This window comes from Ahaetulla prasina, chromosome 1 (assembly GCF_028640845.1).
Source record: "Ahaetulla prasina isolate Xishuangbanna chromosome 1, ASM2864084v1, whole genome shotgun sequence".
Classification (NCBI taxonomy): Eukaryota; Metazoa; Chordata; class Lepidosauria; order Squamata; family Colubridae; genus Ahaetulla; species Ahaetulla prasina.
Window position 1 is genome coordinate 360,766,615 of NC_080539.1, and position 11,215 is coordinate 360,777,829.

General features: G+C 44.4%; 1 pseudogene; it reads right to left on the reverse strand.

Moving 5' to 3' along the window:
- Nucleotides 1-1,202: 1,202 nt before the first annotated feature.
- LOC131188044 (uncharacterized protein K02A2.6-like) lies at nt 1,203-5,440 on the reverse strand (annotated as a pseudogene).
- Between the last annotated feature and the right edge of the window lie 5,775 nt (nt 5,441-11,215).

The window sequence follows — 11,215 nt, forward strand, 5'->3', positions numbered from 1 at the left end:
TCCACTCTATTGACAGAACCATTAAAATATTTTAAAATATAAGCATAACTTTGGTGTAAAATTGATTTTAAGTATTAGACTAACAATAATTACCCTGCAGGAATTCTTAAATCCGTTTTGTTTTTTTATTGATTTCAGTTAAAAAAAATTCCCAATCAAATACAAACATTAAAGTGTTAAAGGAAACAAAGACGGTATTTCCTAAACATTTCTCATAATGACAAAACAGTTTTTCTGAGTCCATCTGCTGATCACTGCTTTTCTATCAAACCGTCTGGCAGATTGTCAGAAGGCGTGGAGGTCTGCTATTGTAGAAGTGACTTAATTCCATCATTTCCTAAATATTATTTAGGCAAATACTACATATTGTCTCTAAAATGTTGGGTTCATAGTGAAAATCCATTGTTTAGCACCAGAGTTTAAGCACACAACTTTCAAATTTAGCAAATTTAAGATGCATAGACTTCAACTCTCAGAATTCTCCAACCAGTTCCACACACTTAAACTTGCCAGGTTTTAGACTAGACTAGACTAGACTAGACTAGACTAGAGTAGAATAGAATAGAATAGAATAGAATAGAATAGAATAGAATAGAATAGAATAGAATAGAATAGAATAGAATTCTTTATTGGCCAAGTGTGATTGGACACACAAGGAATTTGTCTTGGTGCATATGCTCACAGCGTACATAAAAGAAAATATATGTTCAACAAGAATCATAAGGTATAACACTTAATGATAATCATAGGTACAAATAAGCAATCATGAAACAATATCAATATAAATCGTAAGGATACAAGCAACAAAGTTACAGTCATACAGTCATAAGTGGAAGGAGATGGGTGATGGGAACGATGAGAAGATTAATAGTAGTGCAGATTTAGTAAATAGTTTTTTTTAAAAAAATGGTTTATAACCGAACATGTACATTTGAATTGGAATTAAAGTTGAATTACACTTACAACCATGAAATATAAGCCTCCATTAATAAGTTATTCTGGATATATCTATCAGTGCCTGGTTCTGTGTGTCAAACCCTCTATAAAGTGTATAATATTACGCAACAACTTATTTCATTTTAATTTATCTTTGTTCTATCTACAAGCATTGCCTTTGTTATTGTCAGATTTCAACACCCAGCCAGGAATGAATCATTTGGAGAAGCTCCCACAAAACTGAAGAATTTAAGTTAAGTTAAAATTTATGGAGAAGTCTGTTCTATAGGCTGGAAAGGAGAAGGGTACGTAAATTAAAAACCCTATGTGTAGAAACAGTCTACAAAACCTCTCACTTTTTTCCTCCAACCTCTACCGACAGACTTCTTGGTTTCTCTTTGACTTTCTGTTGTTTTTACAATTGTCAGATTTGTTATCATGTTTTTGTACTGATTGTGGGAGAACTCCCACTGATCGGTTCCATTATTATTAAATCATCTCTCTCCATGGGGAGGTTCTGCAGTGGCATTCATCAAGTTGTGAAAGGCTGTTTTTGAGACCATAAAATTCATTTTCATCTCAAGTTTGACTCCTGGTGATTTAATAGACAGGTGTGAATACCTTTCATGACAACAATGTGGAAATGGCTTGCCATCATCATCTGGTGGTGTATTGACTTAACAGGCTAGGTCTCCCATACAATTACCAACAAGCCCCAATCCTGTTTAGCTTCAGGATTCAGACATTTCCATTGCTTTTACAATCAAGATGTTTTTGCATAGCCAGGTATATTCAGTCTCCACGGCAACTAATAGGGGGATCAGAAGAGCAAATACCACTAGCTATTTCTAGAAATGGCACCCTGGATTTTGAAGATACAATCAGTCCCATCGATTCTGAATTGTGTATAAGTGTGGGTGGGTGATTTTGGGTGAACATGAATTTTCTGTCCATACCTTTCCATATGGTAATGTTGGGAGAAATATCCATCTGGATTCAGTTCTAAGTGGGGAAAAAGACACTGGAAACATGGAGACTGTTTGGAAAGATGGTTTAATGGTAGTCACATGTTTCAGGCATGGGGTGAAGAACCAGAGAGGAAAGGAGAAGAGAAGAAGAGGGGTGAAGGGCAAAAGGGCAGAAGGGATGCTGAGTGTGTTAAGTTTGGGCAATAACGAGGCAGGAGACCACACAAGTGACAACAGCTCTTTAGTTTATTGTGACCCAGCAAAAGACCAACAGCAAAAACCCCTCTTTAAATACTATTTTGGCTGAGGCATCAGCCAATCAGCAACGTGCTTGTTCCCGCCCAAACTTCCCTCTTAAAGTTTAAATACATAACACTCTTCCCCTCCCAGAACGCATTGAGCCACTTCTTTGCATGAAATTTGCATGTTATTTTTCCACGTAGTCACGCAGGTAGCCAGGGTGTCTCCTCACTCTTTCTGACCTGCGCAATTCATTCCCTGGGAGTGAGTCGAGCTGGTCGGAGGGACTGTTTGTTCCTCCCAGCTCCTCCTCTGGGCCCTCCGGCCCCGGATTACTTGCAGAGTCGTCCCTGCAGTCTTCAGGAGGAGCCGGTTGGCGTCGCTGGACTTCTCCAAGTTCAGATAAGTCCTCCGATCGCCGCGGGTTTGAGTTAGCTGTTGGTTCAAATGTTTGGTAGTCAGGGTCTGGTTGCACGGTTTCTGGTTTGTTTTGTACCCTTCTATGTAATTGATCTATGTGGCGCCTCCATACTCGGCCATCCCCCAGGTCCACTATATATGATTTTGGACCTGTTACTCCAGTGATTGTTCCTTTGAGCCATGTTGGGCCTTCACCATAGTTATGTGCCCACACTAAATCACCCATTGTCATTTCCTTAGTTTTTTCGTGGATGCCTTGGTATTTGTCAGGGGAATATGTTGGGTTTAATCGATCTAAGGGACACCTTAGTTTCCTACCCATCAATAGTTCAGATGGGCTGCGCCCTGTGGCTACACAGGGGGTTCTGTGTTGTACCACTAGAAAGGTATCGATTTTGGCTTGCCAATCACCGGGGGTGATTCTAGATAGCGCTTCCTTGGCACTACGAATGAATCGTTCTGCAAGTCCGTTCGTCGCCGGGTGGAAAGGCGCCGAGAGGACATGTCGGATGCCCTCTTCTGCTAAGTACCCTTCGAATTGGGTAGCTGTAAATTGTGGGGCGTTGTTGGACACCAGGGTGTCTGGCAACCCGTGTGTTACAAAAAGGTGCCGCAACGTTGTAATTACAGCTTCGGCTGTTGTGGATTTCATGAGCAGAATTTCTAACCATTTTGAAAACGCTTCTACCACGATTAAAAAGGTTTGCCCATGGAATGGCCCGGCAAAATCTATGTGGATCCTAGACCAAGGACCCTGGGGTTTCTCCCACTCTCTTATGGGGGCTGTTGGGGGTAGTGGCCTTGACTCTTGGCAGACCTGGCATTTTCCTACCCTATCGCTAATATCTTTATCCATTTGTGGCCACCACACATAACTCCTCGCCAGGCTTTTTATCCTGACAATTCCTGGGTGCCCCACATGTAACAGTTTCAACACATTTTCTCGCAGTTTCTCTGGAATAACCACTCTATCCCCCCATAACAGACAACCCCCTTGAACCGACAGCTCCGATCGTTTCTTTGTAAAGTCCTTGAAACGATCTCCCGGTGTATTGGGCCATCCCCTCTGTACCCAACCGATTACAGTCCTTATAATAACGTCTCTGTATGATGCCCTAGTCACTTCCTTAGAAGTGACCGGGCCAGAGTCTAGAGAGTCAATTAGTAGTATGGGTGTCCCTGGGGTCGGGTCTTCGATCGTCTCTGGTAAGGGGCATCTACTCAAAGCGTCTGCGTGTCCTAAGTCCTTCCCTGGATGATGGAACAATTTGTACGAATACGCTGCCAGGAAGATAGTCCAACGGGTCATTCTGGGTGATAATGCAACCAGAGTTGGACGGTCCCCCGCCAGAAGTCCCAATAGTGGTCTGTGGTCTGTTACTATTTCGAATTGTCGCCCAAAGAGATATTCGTGGAATTTTTTTACTCCCGAAACTATGGCCAGGGCCTCTCTATCTAGGTGACTGTAGTTTCTTTCTGCTGCTGACATTGTACGGGAAAAATATGCGATGGGGGCTTCCGATCCGTTCGGTAACCTATGGCTGAGGACAGCCCCTACCCCCGTAGGGTGACGCATCGCAGACTAGCACTAGTGGCAATGTCCCATTGTATTGGATTAGCAGGCTATCACTGGACAATAGGTTCTTAATGCCCTCGAATGCCCTAGCCTCAGCCTTGCCCCATGACCAAACAGTCTCTTTTGCTAATAGCTTGTGCAGCGGCTCTGCTACTGTCACCTTATTTCGCAAGAAGACCGCGTAGAAATTCACAAGCCCCAAAAATGCCTGTAACTCAGCCTTATTTTTGGGAGCCGGAGCCTTCTTGATGGCTCGCACTTTGCTCTCCGTGGGGTGGATTCCTTCTCTGTCTATTTGGTAACCCAAGAATTCTATGGATTCAACTCCTATCTGGCATTTGTTGAGCTTGACCTTAAGTCCAGCAGATCTGAAAATGCCCAAGACCTTCCGTAGTTTGGCCCCTAACTCATCTAGATTCTCTGCTGAAACTAGTACGTCGTCAAAATATGGCACGACCCCCGTTATTCCCTGTAATAGGTGTTCCATTAGATTTTGGAACAAACCTGGGGCTACGCTGACTCCAAACTGGAGTCGAGTGCATTTGAATGCGCCTCGATGTGTTACGATCGTTTGCGCCTCAGCTGTGTCATCGTCTACGGGCAGTTGTTGGTAGGCTTGGGCCAAATCGAGTTTGGCGAAGATCTTCCCTTGTCCTAATGAGTGCAACAGATGTTGCACTACAGGAACGGGGTATGCGCTCTTTTGCAATGCTTTGTTAAGCGTTGCCTTGTAGTCAGCGCAAATCCGGACCGATCCATCCGGCTTGACTGGAGTTACAATTGGTGTCTCCCATTTGGAATGGTCGACGGGGACTAGTATGCCCTGGTTTACTAGTTTGTCTAACTCCCGATCAGTCTTGGGCTTAAGGGCGAAGGGGACCCTCCTAGCCTTTAACCTAATGGGAGCCACCTGGGGATCTAAATTAAACGAAATAGGGGTCCCCACGTACTTGCCCAGGCAGTCCTGGAAGACGTCCTCAAACTCTTTCAGCAGTTCATCCTTTAGGGTGACTCCGTTCCTGTGAACCCCGGTTACTTCCATCCCCAGGACTCTGAACCAGTCCAGGCCTAGCAAGCTTGGAAGGTCTCCATCTACGATGGTGATCGGTAGAGTTTTCTTAAAATTGCCGTATCTCACTTTGACGGACGTGACTCCACGAACAGGGATCCGGTTTCCCTGGTAGTCCTGCACTCTCAGCTTTTGGGTTTGCAGTTGGCGTCTCGCGACCTCTGGCAGGTTCCTCGCGACGGTGTCCCAGGACATGATCGTGATCGACAATCCGGTGTCCACCTCCATTTTACACGGCACTCCTTCGATGTGCGTTTGTGTGAATATCTTCTTTTCGATTCACGTTGATGCGTGACCCACTCGTACAGTTGTTTGGTTCAATTTCGCGCCTCTTTTGGAAGAGCCAATCCCTGGCCGTTTCATTGGTCCAGCGCTCTGCTGATTGGCCGGTTTGAATTTTAGGTGGGACGGTTGAAGGGCTCGACAGGCCTGTGCGATGTGCCCTTTCTTTTCGCACTGCCGGCAAATTGTGTCCTTGAATCTGCAATTTTGTCATTGGTATTGGCCTCCGCAGCTCACACACTCGTCCCGGTCGCCTCTCTCTGCCCGTCCGGTATGGAAGACCTCTTCTTCTTCCTCTTCCCCGGATTCGGCCTCGACGACTTCGCTGTGGACTGGTGTTGCTTTCGTGCCGGTGTTCGGTGTGTTCGGTTTCTGTAGGGTTTCCACCGCTTTGGTGGACATCTCGTGTGCCCTGGCCTCATCCAGGGCCAGGGCCAAGGTTAGGTTGCTTTTGGACAGCAACCTCCTCTGTAACCGAATGTCCCGGATCCCACAAATGAGTTGTTCTAGTAGGGAGTCATCCAAATCCCGGTACTCACAGTGGTTCGCGGCTTTCCTTAGTACGGCCATGTACACGCTTATCGATTCGCCCTCTCGCTGAACTCGCTGTCTCAGCTCGAAACGCTGAACAAACTTTGACGGCACCGGAGCGTAGTGTGCCTTCAGTGTTGTCTGCAGCATTTGCCATGGCACCGACTGTACTGGCGTTGGTTCCGACAGCGATTCGGCGGTATCGAAAACCTCCGGTCCGCAGTGACTTTGCTTCTTCTCCTGCCTTCTGGTGCTTTGGAGAATACATCAATCCCAGGAGTGAAATTTACTTACCTTCCTTACCAGTTCGGAAGTGCACATGCTGTGCATGTGCAAAACCTTCTGCACATGTGCAGAAGGTAAAAAACACATTACTTCCTGGTTAAGTAATGATTTATTCCAGGAAGTAATGACACCCAGATGGGTGGGCGGAGCTTTGCTCCGCCATAGCTACCAGATCGCCGAACCACCAGCCACGATCGCTACTGGATCCCGAGATCCAGTCAGAACCAGGAGCATTTCACCCCTCTTCTCTGTGACAGCACCTCAAGTATTTGGAAGATGGTTATAATGTCCCCTCAATCCTTCTCTTCATTCGGCTCCCTCAGCCACACCTAGGTCCCTCAACTATTCATCATACGATTTAGGCTTCAGACAAAATCATTTTTGTTGCTCTTCTCTGCATTCTTTCTAGGGTTTCAGTGGTTGTTGTTTTTTAATTATTATTATTATCTTAACCAGAACTGGACGCAATATTCCAAGTGTGGTCTCTTGCTTCAGATAAATTCCCCCTTCCAAGACTGGATTCCAAGGAGCCCGATTTTCAATAGCCAGGGTTAATTTTGGATTCCACAGAAGACCTTCTAAGCAAACCCACCCTTTATTCTGGTAATCTCAATTGTTTCTGGATGGCCATGCAGGCTGACAGCCCAGCTGCAAATCATCCTACATTTTTTGCAGCTCTAGGCTGGTTGTGCTGAGGATCGATCAATGGCTGGTATTTTTATTTATGATCACACCTTTTTTTTCTTTTCCCCAGAGGCATCTTCTCAACAGTGTGCTTGATCAGTTGCCCTATGAAGCGTTTGAGACAAAACCCAAGGGAAAAGGTTTATATTAAAACCAAGATCAACCCCGATCGCCGGGTAGAAGCGAAGGGGGCGTGTCTTGTGTGGCAGGCCGGTTTCCCTGGAAGATGGCCAGCCTGGTTGCTTAGCAACAGCGGGATTGATTAAAAAGATGGAGCCAGCATTCTGGGACATTTGAAAAGAAGCCAGGGTGGGTGGGTGGTGGGGAGAGCCACTGTTTGCCTTGGTTCATTTGTAAGGGGGGGAATGGGGTCATTTCTATGGGTGCAAATTCTGAACCCCATTCCTTGCTCTATCAAATATCTTCGACTACAGATCACCAGCAATTGACACCCTTCTTTTTAAATTTGAATTTTTGGATTTGCAACCCTGCCCAAGACTCCCGGTTAGTTTGACTCTAAATTAGTTTGGTAAAATTATCAGTAGTCCTTATTTAGCAACTCCTTAATTTAGTGACTATTCACAGTTACCACAGTGATGAAAGAAACAACAACTTTGCAACCAGTCTTGAGATTAACAATCTTCACAGGCACACACACAGGCACACACAATCAAAGGAATGCAAAAGTAAGATGATAACCCCAGTTGCGGTTTCACTTAGCGCCCACTTTGCTTAATGACCGAGTTGTTGGTCGCAACTGTGGTTACTAAACGAGGGCTGCTTGTAAAGGAGCCACTCATCCAAATTGATAGCAAAGGGACTGGATCAAACCCAGTAAAATAAATCAATGCATATTCAACAATGTTTTTCCTCTACTCTTGGTCCCTAGCATGTCTGACTCAGAGGTAGAATGCTTTTGTACATGGAAGTTCCATTTCCCTATAATGACCGAGGGGTATCCCAGGCACCTAAAACTATAAATCAGTCTGAGAAATTATTCCACATATGAGAACTTTCCAGCAATTCAGTAACTCAGAAGTCAGGAGGTGGTGACACACGGAAGCTTGTTTTCTTTACAATTTTCTTCAGAAATTTGTAGTCAGGTCTGGCTGACAAAGGATTAGCACCATCTAGTGACACAGAGTAGAATAAATCAGGAGGAGTCTAGTAGCACCTTTTTTTCAACTGACAAATGTTATTAAAAGGCAGAAGCTTTTAACATAGAATAACAGAGTCGGAAGGACTTCGGAGGTCTTCTAGTCCAATCCCCTGCTCAAACTGGAGACCCAGGGGTGGGTTCTACTTACTTTTATTACTGGTTCTCATCGTGCCCATGTGCAGGAAATCCTGATTTCTAGCAAAGGTGGAACAGTGGCACAGGTGATCGTCGGATGATAGTTTTTTTAAACTACCGGTTTGACTAAACTGGTAGCTAACTACCTGTTCGACTGAACTGGTAGCTTTTTTTTAATTACTGGTTCACCCGAACTGGTAGTTTTTCACCCCTGACTCCTACTGGTATCTTATGATTATCGCTTCATTGGTTGTATCTTATGATTTATGATTGTATTTTGGGATTATGATTTATTTATTTATTTATTTATTTATTTATTTGATTTTTATACCGCCCTTCTCCCGAAGGACTCAGGGCGGTGTACAGGCAAAATAAAACAAGCAATACAAAATACAATTAAAATGCAATTTAAAAAACTTATTAAATTAGCCTGAGAATTTAAAAAATTACCTTACACTAAAACCCCATTTAAAATTAATAAAAATTTACCATTTAAAATTCAATTCAAGCCAGCCCCGCGCGAATAAAAAGGTGTGTCTTCAGTTCGCGGAAAGTCCAAGGTCAGGTATTTGGCGTAAGCCTGGGAAGCTCGTTCCAGAGTGTGGAGCCCCACAGAGAAGGCCCTTCCTGGGGGCCGCCAGCCGACATTGTTTGGCGGACGGCACCCTGAGAAGTCCCTCTCTGTGAGAGCGTACGGGTCGGTGGGAGGCATGTGGTAACAGCAGGCGGTCCCGTAAGTACCCGGGCCCTAAGCCATGGAGCGCTTTAAAGATCGTAACCAACACCTTAAAGTGCACCCGGAAGGCCACAGGTAGCCAGTGCAGTCTGCGCAGGAGCGGTGTTACATGGGAGCTATGCGGAGCTCCCTCTATCACCCGCGCAGCTGCATTCTGGACTAACTGAAGCCTCCGAGCGCACTTCAGGGGGAGCCCCATGTAGAGATCATTACAATAATCCAAGCGAGAGGTAACGAGCGCATGAGTGACTGTGCACAAGGCATCCCGATCAAGGAAGGGGCGCAACTGCCGAACCAGGCGAACCTGGTGGAAGGCCCTCCTGGAGACGGCCGTCAAATGATCTTCAAACGACAGCCGATCATCCAGGAGGACACCCAAGTTGCGCACCCTGTCCTTTGGGGCCAATAACTCGCCTCCAACAGTCAACTGCGGCTGCAGTTGACTGAATCGAGATGCCGGCATCCACAGCCACTCCGTCTTGGAGGGATTAAGCTTGAGCCTGTTTCTCCCCATCCAGACCCGTACGGCTTCCAAACACCGGGACAGCACTTCAACAACTTCATTGGGGTGGCCCGGGGTGGAAAAGTACAGCTGGGTGTCATCAGCGTACTGTTGATATCTCACCCCAAATTATGATTTATCACTTTGTTGTTTGTATGCACACTGAGAGTTTATGTTTATAGCCAAAATCCTTGGCTGTTCAATCACACTTGGCCAATAAAGACTTGGCCAATTTACTACTTCACAACATTTTCTTTAGGATTAATATCCACCATAAGACTATAGTGGAAGCATTCTGAGAAAGAGAGCTGTTGAAAGAACATTTCCATCTCTGTGGATTACAGCTGACATCAAGAAAACTTTATCTTCTATTAGCATCTCTGAGACTTTTTAAGCTCAGCAACTTTTGATTCTCACAGTATTGTTCTTTAGGCAAGATAAGGCAGTAATTCTCGGGGTGAGGTTTATTTGCTTAGAAATGGAAGTCCAATAAATATTTGTTCTGACTTTAATCTTCAATCTTGGGTGGTGTTCATCCTTGTCAAAAACTTTGGGTGAGATTTCTCAGTTCAGCCACACTGGCAGACAAAAGGAAATGAAACTTGATCTAGGAATCAGAAGAGTGCTTAGACTTTAGAGTTGTGGAAACAAAAATATCCCTAAGAAATGGTTGCTGAGCCAATTAAATGGGAGTAACTTCTCCCACGCTAAAACACTTTTATTCTGTACATTTATTCTGATTCCAGGAGGTGCTAATCATATCTTCTTTCAAGCCATTCTTTATCAAGAACATTCTAGATAGAATAGAATAGAATAGAATAGAATAGAATAGAATAGAATAGACAGAGTTGGAAGGGACCTTAGAGGTCTTTTAGTCCAATCCCCTGCTTAGGCAGGAAACCTTACACCACTTCAGACAAATGGTTATCTAATCTCTTCTTTAAAACTGTGTTGGAGCATTCAGTTGCTTTAGTTTGTCTTGGTTTTTATTTATTTTTTAATTTTATATTCTGTGTTTATATTAGTATAAAAAACTCAAGGCAGCAAAATGCCTCATTCTTCTTCTTCCTCCTCCTCTTTCTTGACAACAACTCGGTGAGCTGAGTTGGGCTGAGAAAGAGTGAGTGGCCTATCATCGCCCAACTAGCTTTGATGCCAAAGTTGGGACTAGAATTTATAGTCCCCTGGTTTCTAGCCCTTGATCCTTAATCATTAGATGAAATTACCTCTATAGTCTGACTTTCTTTGTAGACTCCTGATCAGGGAAAACCATGGAGGATAGTCAAAAAAATCAAGATAGCGCCATCTGTTTTTATGTGCCATCAACCACACCATTTTATTTTTATTTTTCTGACCAGATCCTGTGGAGAGCTTTCTCCCAATCACCTTTATTGTCTTTCCCTGATGCTATTTGTGCGTCTGAAGCCTTTTAAAGTTATAGTGTTCAGAACTGGACATCACCCCTGTCTTGAGGACTAATCACTGCGAAATAAAATGCAATGATTAGTTCCTGAGATTTGGAGCCTTTTTTCAGTTGACGCAGCCTAAGATGGCTTTTGTCTTTATGCCAACTGCATTTCACAGTTGACTCACATTTTGTTGGTAACCAAGAATCGTTCCAAGATTGTTTTCACAAGCGATCTCTCCAAACCAACATCTTTTGTAAGTTTTGAAGAGCTGGATGTCCTCCAG